At 37.0% G+C, this 16135-nt stretch overlaps 1 protein-coding gene across 1 annotated transcript in view; it reads right to left on the minus strand.

The window, feature by feature from the left end:
• Positions 1-16135, minus strand: part of Ptprd (protein tyrosine phosphatase receptor type D) — a 511224-nt gene that overhangs the window by 296324 nt on the left and 198765 nt on the right. The window lies entirely within an intron of this gene.

The following is a 16135-nucleotide window of genomic DNA, read 5'->3' on the forward strand; positions in this document are numbered from 1 at the left end:
CATCCAGAAAGCAACATCACACATTAATTTTTATTACGAGTATTTAAAAATCCAATTTGTCCATGCTAACGAAAAGCTCATCAATCAAAGCGAGTAAAATTCCAGCACTTTGCTTTGATGTCACTATCAGGATGTTGCCAGAAAGCAGCACTGCCACAGCTAGGCTATTAAAATTAGTGACATTTAAGGGACATTCTAGGAAATTTTAAAGAGACAAGAAATATAGCCTGGAATTAGAAGGCACAGCAGGGAACAGGAAGGGGGAAATGCCACAGGCGCATTCATACACTGTCTTGTAGTCCTGATTTTGTGAATAGGAACCTAGAGACACTTCCCAAGTTACCGGGAAAGGGACTTTATTAGGAGGTACCAACTTATGGTTACTAAAGTAGAGAAAATGGAAAGGGAATTTTCTAGAGTCTCTGTTTCAGTTGACTCTTTGAGCAGTAATACTTCTTTCCTCTCTGAAAACACTTCTTTCCTATCTTATACTTTCAAATCTAAAAATCAATCACAGGGTGATGACCTAAGATGTAGCTGAATATGATGAGCATTTATATATAAAAATATTTATTGTGTACTCTGATTAGCAGAAGAATATAGTCAGCATAAATATAAGCAGCACAAGTATCAATAGTGTAAGCTTTTATGGTGAAATGAATTACAATATGAATAGGAAATAGTCCTATAAGAAGGATTATTTTATCCCATGACATAAGAAACACTTATGAGTCAATGAAAAGGTACAAAAATGTAATGCAGGATTCTGAGGAACATCTGATAAGAAAACAAATTATGCACAGTATGGGAAAGCATTAATGACAGTGGATTGTAAAGTAGTACTTTAAATCCTTTTAAAATGGTTCTATTTTTATCTGTGGATACATAATGCCTGTTCGTATGTATATACATGTGCACTGATCTGAAGGGGTCTGAACAGGGCATCAGGTTCCCTGAAGGTGAGGTTACAGGCTGTGGGCTATTAGGAACAAACTAGTCATGCAGCAAGAGCTTTAGACTGGTAAGTCATCTTGCCTTTCTCCATATCTGAGATTTTCAATTGTTATATTTGAAAAATGTTTTAATGTCAACAACACTTTATGTTTCTACTTTCCTTTCTTTTCTTTTAATGACTGTACAGATCTTATCACCAACTGTTTTTCAGTTGTATCACTGAAAACAGCTAAAACCAGTTCTAATTAATATTTAATTCAAATATAATCTTCAAAATCTAGGACAAGAAATAGCAACGTTATATCTTTCTTGTTCATTGCTGTCATGAAATTTTGCCCTCCTTCAGGTTTCCACCTGATGTCTTGCAATACCCATAACATGTTCTAACCCAGTTTTATTTCCTGGCAGATTGAAAAACAGATACTCTCAAACCTTATTTGACAAATGATGATGACAGACAGGTAGGCAGGAAGGCAAGTAGGTAGGTAGATGATAGATAGATAGATAGATAGATAGATAGATAGATAGATAGATAGATAGATAGATAGATAAGCAGACAAATAGACCAAGACAAAGGCTCAGAGACAGAGGGGAAAATCATATAACTTTACTGTTTCTTCACTGTCAAGGCCTGAGATAGAGACAAATTATTCTGCAAATATTATTCCAGTTTTGCAAGTTCCTGTCTAATTATATGATTACACAAATGGGGGAGTTCAGGAGAAATGAAAGAGAAGCATCTTTACAATCTCATCATAGGAAGTGACTCCTCTTTTCATTAGCAAATTCAGCTTTTAGATAGAAATACAAGAGCCTGCGGCATGTTTATGCTAAGAAAAATTAGGAATACAAATGGGCTCTACTTGCCCTGGCTATTCAATATCACGTGGCATCCATGGATAGAAATATAAAAGAGATAATTATGATAAGCAGTGAGAAATACTTAAAAAAGATTTGAAACTAATAGTGAGAATGTTTTAAATAAACTAATGATAACACTTTTCTGAAAACAAACCTGGCATTACAAGTTTTCTTATTTCTCTTTCTACCACTTCATGTGAAGTAATTGATGAAAAGTATGCTCTTGTCATTTCCTAATAAAAATAAATTCATAAATATAAAACCAATCTTGTCTATAAAATATAATTAATAACAAAAGAAAATTCCTCGTAACTGTCCCTGGGAAACAAAGCCCCCAAATTGTCACAAAACTGTTAATTTTGAGGCCTTTAATCTCATTTCTATATTCCAAAATTGATCAGCCTGAATTAAAATTTGTTAAAATTGACATTTATAATATTTTAAAATTTCTTGGAAGAGTAGAGAAAAGAAATGAAAGGCCAATGAATGAGATGACTATGCACATACCTATTACATATTTAATAAACCTAAAATGGTTGCCAGTTCTCCTATATTAATGGAGCTTTTATAAGGGATACTGTTCTGTTTCTCTTCCCAAAGAATGAGGGAAAGATACAGATTCTAAAAAACCTGTAATGAATATTCACCACATGGTTAAAGGCTACATTTGCCTAGACTTTCCAAACCATGAAATGAATAAATGTCATTTTTTTATGAAGGAAATCAATAAGTACTTTTGATAATTCTTTCAGTAGACATGTATGTTGTATAAATAACTTTTTATGGCTGGACCATTTCTAAGACTGGTGCTGCCAATTCTTGGCAGATAGCCACTGGAAGATATGTAATAAAGGGTTAAACTCCATTTGGATTTGAGCTTAGTACAAGGAGACAAGGATGGATCAATTCGCATTCTTCTGCATGCTGACCTCCAGTTGAACCAGCACCATTTGTTGAAAAGGCTATCTTTTTTCCATTGGATGTTTTCAGCCTCTTTGTCGAGGATCAAGTGGCCATAGGTGTGTGGGTTCATTTCTGGATCTTCAATCCTGTTCCATTGATCCTCCTGCCTGTCACTGTACCAATACCATGCAGTTTTTAACACTATTGCTCTGTAGTATTGCTTGAGGTCAGGGATACTGATTCCCCCAGATTTCCTTTTGTTGCTGAGAATAGTTTTAGCTATCCTGGGTTTTTTGTTGTTCCAGATGAATTTGATAATTGCTCTTTCTAACTCTGTGAAGAACTGAGTTGGGATTTTGATGGGTATTGCATTGAATCTGTATAGTGCTTTAGGCAAAATGGCCATTTTAACTATATTGATTCTACCGATCCATGAGCATGGGAGGTTTTCCCATTTTTTGAGGTCTTCTTCCATTTCCTTCTTCAGAGTCTTGAAGTTCTTGTCATACAGATCTTTCACATGTTTGGTAAGAGTCATCCCAAGATACTTTATACTGTTTGTGGCTATTGTGAAGGGGGTCATTTCCCTAATTTCTTTCTCAGCATGCTTATCCTTTGAGTATAGGAAGGCCACTGATTTGCTTGAGTTGATTTTATAACCTGCCACTTTGCTGAAGTTGTTTATCAGCTGTAGGAGCTCTCTAGTGGAGTTCTTTGGGTCACTTAGGTAGACGATCATGTCGTCTGCAAATAATGATAGTTTGACTTCTTCCTTTCCAATTTGTATCCCTTTGACCTCCTTATGTTGTCGAATTGCCCGAGCTAGTACCTCAAGTACAATATTGAAAAGATAAGGAGAAAGGGGGCAGCCTTGTCTGGTCCCTGATTTCAGTGGGATTGCTTCAAGTTTCTCTCCATTTAGTTTGATGCTGGCTACCGGTTTGCTGTATATTGCTTTTACTATGTTTAGGTATGGGCCTTGAATTCCTGTTCTCTCCAAGACTTTAAGCATGAAGGGATGCTGAATTTTGTCAAATGCTTTTTCAGCATCCAATGAAATGACCATGTGGTTTTGTTCTTTGAGTTTGTTTATGTAGTGGATTGTATTGATGGATTTCCGTATATTGAACCAACCCTGCATTCCTGGGATAAAGCCTACTTGATCATGGTGGATGATCGTTTTGATGTGTTCTTGGATTCGGTTGGCAAGAATTTTATTGAGTATTTTTGCATCGATGTTCATAAGGGAAATTGGTCTGAAGTTCTCTTTCTTTGTTGGATCTTTGTGTGGCTTTGGTATCAAATCCAAATGGATCAAGGACCTCCACATAAAGCCAGACACTCTGAAGCTAATAGAAAAGAAACTGGGGAAGACCCTTGAGGACATTGGTACAGGGAGAAAGTTTCTGAACAGAACACCAATAGCGTATGCTCTAAGAGCAAGAATTGACAAATGGGACCTCATAAAATTACAAAGTTTCTGTAAGGCAAAGGACACCATCAAGAGGACAAATCGGCAACCAACAAATTGGGAAAAGATCTTCACCAATCCTAGATCAGATAGAGGGCTAATATCCAATATATATAAAGAACTCAAGAAGTTAGACTCCAGAAAACCAAACAACCCTATTAAAAAATGGGGTACAGAGTTAAACAAAGAATTCTCACCTGAAGAACTTCGGATGGCGGAGAAGCATCTTAAAAAATGCTCAACTTCATTAGTCATTAGGGAAATGCAAATCAAAACAACCCTAAGATTTCATCTTACACCAGTCAGAATGGCTAAGATTAAAAATTCAGGAGACAGCAGGTGTTGGAGAGGGTGTGGAGAAAGAGGAACACTCCTCCACTGCTGGTGGGGTTGCAAATTGGTACAACCACTCTGGAAATCAGTCTGGCGGTTCCTCCGAAAACTGGGCACCTTACTTCCAGAAGATCCTGCTATACCACTCCTGGGCATATACCCAGAAGACTCCCCACCATGTAATAAGGATACATGTTCTACTATGTTCATAGCAGCCCTATTTGTAATTGCCAGATGCTGGAAAGAACCCAGGTATCCCTCAACAGAAGAGTGGATGCAAAAAATGTGGTATATCTACACAATGGAGTACTATTCAGCCATTAGAAACAATGAATTCATGAAATTCTTAGGCAAATGGATGGAGCTAGAGAATATCATACTAAGTGAGGTAACCCAGACTCAAAAGGTGAATCATGGTATGCACTCACTAATAAGTGGATATTAACCTAGAAAACTGGAATACCCAAAACATAATCCACACATCAAATGAGGTACAAGAAGAAAGGAGGAGTGGCCCCTGGTTCTGGAAAGACTCAGTGAAACAGTATTCAGCAAAACCAGAACGGGGAAGTGGGAAGGGGTGGGTGGGAGGACAGGGGAAGAGAAGGGGGCTTGCGGGACTTTCGGGGAGTGGGGGGGCTAGAAAAGGGGAAATCATTTGAAATGTAAATAAATTATATCGAATAATAAAAAAAAAAGAAAGGTGAACTTAAAAAAAACAAACAAAAAAAAAAAAACAAAAAAAAAAGGGTTAAACTCCATGGTTCCTACAACGTTAGTGGAAGGTGAATATTTTTATCTTTAGAAAGCATAAGAACATGAAACAGGCATTTCCCATCTACACTGGCAAAAGATGAAAAGATCTAGATGAATACACTATCATATTTTGGTGTGCATGCTTCCCAAATGTTAGTCATACTCTAAAGAAGGAAAGAGAAGTATATAATTAAATGTGTAAGTCCAGCCTGGTCTACAGAGTGAGTTCCAGGACAGCCAGGACTATACAGAGAAACCTTATCTTTAAAAAAACCAAAAAAACAAACAAAAAACCAATGTAATAAAACCCCCACAAACAAGGATATCACAAAGAAGCACATCACAGATGAGGACCAAAACACACAAGGGCTTTAACAGGGCTGTGTAATGAACATTTATTCAATTAAATGTGACCATTTGTGTATACTTCCCCTGAAGATAAGAGCATAAGAAAACCAAGAGTATAAAGAGAAACAGTAATGAATAAATTTCCAGTTGTCACTATATTGAGCCCTGGTCTACTGTTCCTAATTCAGCTAGCTGAATGTCATTGCTCTTCACATACGCAGCTACCAAGGTTGTCCTTTGAGTGATATATTTCTATTCAAGTTGATTTTTACAGGTGAGAATGTATATGTGTGTGTCTGTGTATGTTTGTGTATACATACAGATACAATAATAGGCACTACAGAGGTTAAATTACTGTTCAACACAGAAAGTCTATTTTCCAAATCCAAGACAGGGAAGCTACAAACACACAGGAATAAGAAGATGGGCATAGTAGATAATAAATATGTCTACAATAGTATCTAGCTATATTCACTCACCGTACAATCTCAAAATACATTCTCAGTGCACATAGAAGCTCTAAGAACACAGTAGACTGTTATTTACTATGGTGGCAGAGGAGGATCCTAAAGCTGCCAAGTGATTTTTACATGATACAACTGAATGTAATGATTTTATAGTTTGATACTATATTGTGTTTTAAGTTGCTGGCTTTCTAAAACTGAGATCGTATGTCCAAAATGCTATTATGGTGATAAGTTTATAGGAGCGAACTAATTAAGACTAGCAAACTGTTTTGGCCATCCTTGATCACATACACTGCTGAAGACAAAGTTGTTTCATTAGGACAATTTGTTAGTTAGAGCCAGACATTAGCAAGATAAAACCATTGATGAATGATCAGTATCCACAGAAAAGCAGTATTGGGGAAATTCTTACACCTTAAGATGACTCAGGTTTGATATAATTTGGCTGGTCAGCCAAGACTCCTTTAAATTAGGATCACAGAGAGAACACAGAATAAAGGGAAAGGAGAAATGCGGTGTCATTTGTGTAATTTAACTCTAATTAGTATGACGTTTCTGTGGCCATCAAGGAAACATGTCTCACAGGGAACAACACTAAGCAGCATGTAACTAATTGGCTTCATTTCTTTTCACTGATTATCATTTCCTTAAATAGAGAGTTTTGATTTTAAAGGTAGATTAGTCATAACATTGGTCTCAAGATCTTGAAATGAGAAGGCTAATAATGTTAGGGGATACAAAAGGAGAAAGAGAACATTCAGTAAGAAGACGATGGCAGCCTATGTTTAGGAACGAGCTTTCTCCTTTACGGCACACCTTCAAGTTGAGCAATTTCAGACTTGTTCCTGTAAATGTCAGGCAAGGACTCTGAAAAATAGATCAGAAATAGGATACCTGCAGCAACTTAGTTGGAATACAGCTTTGCCTTCTCTTATAGCCAAAGAATAGCCTAGAGCCATGGAAGGGAAAAAGAAGAGTTGCTAGAGCTTGTTTGCATACTATGGTGATAAGCTTGATTTCCACTGGGCAGTTGTGCAGGGAGGAAACAGTGAGAAAACCTTCTGGGCACATGATGGAAGACAGAGGTCCCAATTGTATCTGAGGAAGATAGAGCCCATGGCACAGTTGTCATCTGCAAAGTTTCCCAATATGTGCCCTGTAAACTGTGGTTAATGTAGGGCCCAACATGTTAAGATTCTTGCAACTGATTTATATCCACTGCTATGCCTGCATAAACCATAGATTTTTATTAAGGCTTCAACTAGAAATTCTTTGTGAATGACTACTGGAGTGTGCTCACATTTTAAAGCAGAAGGCTCTGTACAGCTACCACTGTGTTAGCTGATAAGGGTCAGTACATGCACTGGTGGACAGGAAAAACACTAGAAAGAGAAAGATAACAGGAAAGAAGTTGGGAAACTAAAAAATCTGACTTTATAAAACATATATTCCACTTGAAGTGTGCTCTCAATGTCTGATTTTCATTTCCAATACTTGTAATACTGTTTTCTAACATTTCAAAAGTGGCGCAGTGAAACACACTATGTTGTATATCTCCCTAGTGCTCCTCATACCACATGGCCACTTCTGTTTGAGGAACTTCATGTCCCAGAGGCTCTCCTTTGAGACTCACCTTACCTTCTTACATATTTGTCCCATGAACAACTCAGACCACATAACATGCCTTTATCTGACTCTAGAACTCTGCTTTGAGACCCAACAAGAATGGCTTTTCTTTCTTTCTAAAATGGACATTAGAATTACAGGGGAGCCACAGAGGAAAGATGTACAGTTGAGTGTTGCACCATCCCGAGGTCCATAAGAGGAGAAATACTCTTTGGGGGAGGTAAATAACCTGTAAATAATTGCCAGGTTTGTTTAGTACTCAGTGTGGCTGATTGACATCCCCCAGTCTTAGTCAGTTTCAATAAATATTACATATCACTGTGGAGGCTTTTTGTTCTTTTTAATTCTTTACAACTTTTGTTCTAGTGCTTCAACAACAATATAATATCTATGTATTTTCTGCTCATACAATAAAGAAGTCCAAGAGCTTATATTGTATGATAACTTATTACACATATGCTGAAAAATGAAAACTTAAAAGTTTGTCATAAATTTTAATAAACTGGGTTTTAAAAATAATGTAAGCATTCACAGTTACATTTTATTAGAGGTATATTTATGTGAGCCATGATTAATACTAAAATTTATGACTTTATCATTGCCAAAGTTTCATCTCTCTTAGCTAAGAGAATATGGACATCAAAAAATGAGATAGCTTGAGAAAGGCATTGGCTGATGCACCACGCAAAGAATAAATTCCTTTAACCCAGGTTTGAACATTTTTGTTGAGACATAAAAAAGCCATTCCTTGTGATAAAGCCACAAATATCAGCAAGAAGAAAGAAGAAAAATTTTTTTAGACAAACCTGAATATATCACTGTATAATATAAAAATAATTTTCAGATTAAGTAGGTCAAAGTATTCAGGAATATGTTAGATTTTCAAATATGTTTCTGAAACTCTTAGGGAGGAAACTTTTCATAGAAATTATATTATAACAGTTAATACCTTCCTGACTTTATTTTTAGGATTCTCTGTCCACTTTAATGACTTTCATGGTTCTGTGTATTTTATTTTGCTCTATCAACAAATTATTAAATCACTTATATCTACATATAAAATAACACAATACTTTTAAGTAATATGGATTATTATTTGTATAAATTTCAAATATGCTAAATGTTATAATTTGTAAGCTTAGTTTAATTTTTAATTGGTATTGCTGGGACTCTTTGCTTTTAATTAAGCAGCAAAGGGAATATTCAGCAAAAATTTAATTCAATTCATCTAATATTTCCCAGTAGTCCTGGGAGTTCAATTGAGTGACACTCATATCTTCTCATCAAGAGAAGTTACTTATAAAAAAATGATAAGATTTCCTTTGATAAAGATGTAAGAATTAAGTCATCTGTGTAATAATATTATAAATAAAAATAGTTTCAAACAGTGCTATTACATTTAAAATTGTACAAAAAAATCTAGAATGATCTAGAATGTGTCCAATAGGCAGATTCTTGGTCTTGTTTACAGATATAAAAATGTATGCAATGAGAATTTCTCAAAATATTATTTTTTAATATGTTAAAACCAAGCAAAACATAGTGCCAACTGAAAAGCTTGCCATGGATATCAAACATTCACCACAATGCCTGCGATATTCTTTGTAATCAATGATCATGGACAGATCATTAGTACATTGCCCAACCTCACGAGGCAGTACATCATTTCTTGTTGGTTTTATGATTCCCTGAAAATGTCCACACGTATACACACCTCTTCCATGTTATGGCCGGCAGAAAATGTCTTACCTAGTTACATTAGTTACATTCCAGGACTACCTACCCATGTTAATCAGACTAAAATTGATGTCAGCGAATATGGTTGATTGGTTCCTGCAAGAAATTGTCTCCAACACTGTCCCTACCCTTCTATCTCAGCAGACACCTTGGGATTTCTCTACCAGTTCTTTTCAATCCTGGATATTATTTTTAGTTCCTTCACATTCCAGAACAAAATAATTGTTATTTCTGATATTTAAAACACTGCATATAGCAGCAGGCCTGTTCACATTTGTGGATAACAAGAGGGCAGGCCTGTGGTTCAGAGCAGCAAGTAGCAATAGTGTTTTTCAATATTTTGCAGCTTAGATGTGATCCAAGGTTCTGTCACTTCTGGTAAAACCTCACTATGGCTGGGATGAAGAATAACAACCGCTCATACAGCTTCAAAGCCTTTCAAGCTGTAAAGTCACACTCTTGGAGCTCCTCTAGTTCATTTGCTGATTGTGTTCAAAATGTAACCAGAACTGCACATCACTCAAGATGTTCATAAAAATAATGAAACTGGGTGGGCCCTGGTGAATGAATGTCTTTAATTCCAGCACTTGGAAGGCAGAAGCAAGTAGATGTCTTTGAGTTTTAGGCTGCTCCACACAGTGAATTCTAGACTAACCCAGTATGCATGGCAATACTCTGTCAAAGAAGAGGAGGAGGAGAGACAGAAAGAGGAGGGGCATGAAGGAAAAGAAGAAAGAGGAAGAAGGAGGAGGAGAAAATTCAACACTCATAAATAATAAAAGGAAGTGCAGAGGAATAGTCTCAGAGGAAATGTGACAGGATCATGGCACAGAGTCTAGAAACATAAAACTGGAGAAAGTGAGATTGCTTTTCTCTATGCTCTGCCCGAGCATCTTCTCTTATATCTGCTGTGTCACTCCTCTTCAAATAAACTAATTACCTGTCCTGTGTGATCCAATTAGCAGATAGCAGGTTACGATGAAGAAGAAATGATTCCTTTTAATGATAATCAGTACATCTGATTTGATAAATTATGATTAAATGATAAGTAAATTACCAGTGAGTGATGTAATGAATCTGCTTTGGAAACTAATTCCAAACCAAAGACGCTATAAAGTAGGAAGTTTCTCAGATACTCTCATTCCCCAACTATCTTCGCAATTTAAGCAGAGTAAAATTTGTGCCCACAAAAATGTAACTGATTGTTAAACCCGTGATAAACTAGTAAACACAGTAAACTAGTGCTTAGTCTGAGTGTCTTACACCAAAATATATGACCAGTCTTAATGAGAATGCTAATAGTTCAGAGAAGTTTATAGCTCAGGCATTCCAAAAGTAGAAGAGCTTCTTTTGGTACCATGTCTCTGTTAAGTAGCCAGAGAGCAATATTAGTATTAAGAAAGGAGGAGGAGGAGGAGAAAGAGGAGGAGGAGGAGAAGGAGGAGGAGGAGGAGGAGGAGGAGGAGGAGGAGGAACAGGACAAGCCAGTAAAATACTGTACATTAGTAGCTTTTTACATATTTCTAGTACATCATTCTGGGAAATGGTGAGATATTCAGAGTCTGCATATTTTAAAAATATTGGCTAGAGGAGGCCTTAAAGTGGAACTGCTAAGTGAATATGTAAATAGTGATGCTGATAGGGTCTTTTCATTAGAATGTGTGACTCTGGCCCAAGGCATGATGGGATGACTATACAGACTTTGGCTATGATTTAAGATTATGTCATAAACTAGTGGTTACTCTTAAGTGTCTTACACCAAAACAAATGGCCAGTCTTACTAAGAATGTCAATAGTTTAGAGACGGTTTATTGCTCGTGCACACAATCATAGAGAACAGTTTATTTTGCTCATAATTTGCTATATTCTGTGTTAAATAAAACATGATGATAGTGAGACCATACACCTTTTCCAGCTGTAAAGTAAATGTTTATGATTTGGATATTAGTATAACTTGAAGTAAGATAAATAGCTACAATATAGTGAACACATCATTGCTACTTGCTGCTATGAGCCCCAGACCTGCCCTCATGTATCTGCACATGGGACTAGGCCTGTTGCAATATTCCCAGTGTTTTGAACAAGAGAACGTGCAATTTTTGTTGTTCTGGAATGTGAAGTAACTGGAGATGATATCCAAGATTGAAAGAAACAAGCAGAGAAATCCCAAGGTGTCTGCTGGAGTTGATATCATCTAGGACCCAATCAAACCATTTTTCACTGATGACAATTTCAGTTTGCTTAAGTTGGAAAGGTAGTCTTCGAATGAAAGTAGCTAAGAAATTTCCCACAAGCAATAATGTAGAAAAGTTGTATGTGCACGTGTATATACTTTCATAAAACTGATTACAAATAACTTTCAAATGTATTTGCTTCAGAAACTGAAAGCATTATTACATACCTTTATTGAAATAGATATGGATTTTCTTGTACATACACTATTTTCTCATATAATTATATAGATATCTTTTTATAGAATAAGATATGCAAAATGAACTGACTCAGTTTTTGTTTGTGTTGAGAAAGTCTTACTTATAGTTCTGGCTCACCTAGAAATCTCTATGTTGACAAGGCTGGACTTGAATTCATAAAAATACACCTGCCTCTGCTTCCTGCACACTAGGATTAATGCTGTGGGCCACATTAAACAGTCTTTATTGAGAATTCAGCAAAAACCTGCAATTAATAATATCTTCTAAATAAATATTATGACTTTTAAATGATTAAGCACTTAAAATCTGATTCATATAAAAACACTTCTTCGGTATTCAATGTTTTAAAGGCTCTCATGATTTGTTAATTTTTATTCAAGTATATAATGGTCAGTGGGAAAATTAAAATGCAAACTAAAAAGAAATTACTTCCCTCTAAGCAAGTGTTGTTTTTAAAAGAAGTGGTGATTTAAAAGCTATGTTTGGAAACTGCCCAGAGTTGTTCTCAATTAGATGAGTACCCTGCTAGGAGCATTAGTATTCTAAGTTTGTAATATTTATGTCATGGGCTTATTTTGTGTAATAGTCACACATTATAGGAATTCAAGACACTTTAACAGAAATACAATTATTTAAGTAATAAGAAATTTTAGGAATGTATCTCTGTCCCTCCTAGATATTTTCCACTAAATTGAGATTCCCTGTTTATTTCCATTTAAATGTTCTTCTCCACATAGACACAGCTCTAGGCCAGACAGTTACGGCAATGATCTACAGTCTTCTAAATCTTCACATTCAATGTTAGATAACCAGCAACATTTTAAGGGATAGTAAACTTCTTGGCTACTGGAACCTCTCCAGTTGAATGTATGTATTAAGAAATCAAGGTGATTTATTTTTACATATTAAATTGATTTAAAAAAATATACTTCGTATTTCTTTAGAGGCCAGGAAAGTGTCTACATGAATGCCTACTATCTGGCCATGAGGGACTGGTGCTGGTCCTGTCTAAGTTAAACCTTGACCATGACTGATCTCTACATACTCAGGCGGCTGCCCCACCCACTAGCAAACACTCCTCAGCGAGCTATTTGAAAGCACAAAAGATGGAAGGCCTGACAGCTGGTTCTATGCTAGGGCTGTGAAGTCATGTCCAAGCAGGCAAAGATAATAATACATGAGCACCAGCCGTGGCCTGGCCCTGTCCGTGGAGCAAACCTGAGCTGACAGTAATTGGAGCCTGGCACTGAAACAGCCAAGGATTCAACTCCTTGGCTTGGAGATAAAAATAAACCTTTAAAGAACTTAGTAAAATGACCTCTAGGTAGAGTAGTGGATAGCAAAACAACATTACTATTGTGTGCTTAAAGGTTCTGGAAAGATTCAGTGCAACAATATAGGGGACTACCAGAACAGGGAAGTGGGAAGGGGTAGATGGAGGAACAGGGGGAGGGAAGACAGATTATGGGCCTTGCGGGGAGTGGGGACCCAGAAAAGGGGAAATCATTTGAAATGTAAATAAAAAATATATCAATAAAGAAAAAAATGTTAAAAAAAGAAAAAAAAAGTTATACATGAATAAAATTAGCCTATGAGCATTACCATGCAAACATTGTATTCATGTTCTCTGTGAACTGCAATACACCCAAAACAGACATTAATGGAGTCAATAAGAAAATGGGTTCTTTACCCCTCCTTTTGTTCCATTATTTTCCTAGGATTTCATATGTATGTACATAAATTTCATTTCACCTCTGGTGGTGAGGGAGCCACAGAAACAGAGAAACCGCTTAGATGTTGTACAAACACTTAATCAGATGGTTTGATCTTCACATATCAAGTCCCTAATTGCCTCCTTTGGCCAATGTATACCCTAAAACCAGTTTGTTTCCATTCAACTTATGTATGCTTTTCTAGAGAAACACAGTATCTAAGCTCCAAGGATATGGGAGGCTTTCCAAAGAAGTAGAGACAGTGAGGACCTTACTTACCATCAATGCCACTCCACCGCACCCCCTCACCACTGTGCCATGCCACACTCTAATTTACAGTTCAGGGTACTAAGTCAGACAACAAAGGGTTTTCCTATACAGAAATAACCTTTGTGAAAAATCTGCAAACAGGACGTTAATTACACTATTTACCAATAGAGAATGCACGCAGAAATTACCGAAAACATTTCTTGCTGTTTCCCCTCCTTTCCCCAATTCAACTGCTGCAGGCCACATCATAGCAATGTAAGTTGGTTTTGTGACAAATTATTAAGATACTTGTTATAGAAAGAAAATCAACCAATAATTACTACTCTAGCACAAGGCTATTGTTTTCAACATAAACAGAAGCTGGGGCTGACAGCTGATGTGTCAGTCCCCTGATAACTTAGAAAACATTTGCAGAGCCCCAAGGCCTCTTGCCAGACTCAGGCATGCTGTAGCCACCCAGCTCAGCCAACAGGGCTGCACTGACTATGTTCGGGGCCTCCTACTGCGTTGGCCCTACTTTCAGGTACTAAAAATACAGTCCGCATTATTAGGGACTCCAATTTTACAAAAACACCAGCCTTTGAACATCACTCTGAAACATCAGTGTGGAACCCCAAGGACTTGAAGATTTAGGTAAGACCCCAAAAGTGATTGGACCCTGTTAGTGTCCATAGAAGATTATGAAAGGAAGAAAATATTTTCTTGTGTTTGAGAAATGGAACCATCTATGAATACACGGCAGGATGCAGGTCATAGATGAACATAAGGAAAATTAGTAAAGGAACCTGAGGTTATCCTGCAAAAATACTTCTTTCTGCCAAGTGGAAGTGAAGCCCTGGGGATCCCGAAAGAGAAGAACACCACTTATTTCCTGGACTCATTTTATAGCCATGTCACAGTTTCTAATTCCACGAGAGAAACCGGTGCTTTAAAGCCTGCTGCAGAGCCTTTGACATATTTTAGTCTCTGATGTTTCAGGAACTGTAGAGAATAAAGGCTCCTTTTTGAGGTGGATCTAAAAATGCTACAAAAGATCTCTTTTCCAAGGCACTGCTTGCAAGACAAAAAGACAGAAGGCACTCTGAAGGGATGTGCAGGTGCTGATTCTTAAATGCCTGTGATTCCAGCTCCCCAGACAAATGGTACCTAGGATTTCCTAAGCATCTCAGTGAGATGAACTGTGATAAAGCAAGCAATCATAACACATGCTGAAGACACTGGACTCGCCCAGGGGCATGTGGAAAAATGGTCCTTTCTTAGACGTACTGTCATCCTTCACTGCACATCATAGGTTCCCAAGAGTGTGCCTAAACACTCACTGCATTCCATTGACCAAACTGGCTTAAATCATATATATCTTTCTCCCTTTCTGTTTTGATAGGATGACCCTACTTGAGAAAAATAATAGCAGTCAGAGCTAGTAGGACAAAAACCTCATGGTTTTACAACCTCAAATGGACCCTTACACCATCTATCAATTAACCTGTTACCTGTACCCATCCACAGCAGTCTGCCCTGATCTAACCTTTCACCCCCCTGAGAAATGGATTCTTAGGCTTCCTGCTTCACAGATAAATGTAATGTTATCTACCATGTGTAAATTCTTCCACTTCTAACTAGAAAACACTCCTCTTTAGTTTGCCCCTGGAAAACAAACTGTGTTTTGTGTGTTGTGTATTCACCCCCTTCATACCCTAAGGGTATTGCTACACAACATATCTATTTATATACACAGCACCAGCTCTACTTTCTCCCTGTCTAATAGACACTTCCTGTAAAAACAGGGAGCATCTCTTGCTACTCACATTTTGAAGCAGAACAGGTCTGTGTATGGCAGAAGGTATATAGGACTCCTGGCCTCTCTCCAATATTATCTCAATAACACCCTCACCATTACCTATGACAAGCAAGCATTGTGAATAAGCCCCAGGGAATATTCAAGTTTGCCACATCAAAAGCAATGACTCTATCTTGGCAGATTCCAGAGCTGTCAACACTCTAGCTCAGACTTCACCAACAGATCACCACTCTAATCTTTTCCTTCACTGTTCCCATTGCTGCACCACTGATCTTTCTCATAGATGCTTCCTATCTGTCTTCTTTCTTTGGCTGAACACAGACCCTGCTCCAATGTCTCAAAGAAGTATTTATGAACGAGGTAACTACTTATATTTTTAGTGAAAATTACATATGTTATAATCAATGAATTTAAGCTAATGTTGTAAACAATCATATAAGATTACAATTGCGGCAAACTCTCAACCA

Source organism: Apodemus sylvaticus, chromosome 3 (genome assembly GCF_947179515.1).
Source record: "Apodemus sylvaticus chromosome 3, mApoSyl1.1, whole genome shotgun sequence".
NCBI classification, from domain to species: domain Eukaryota; kingdom Metazoa; phylum Chordata; class Mammalia; order Rodentia; family Muridae; genus Apodemus; species Apodemus sylvaticus.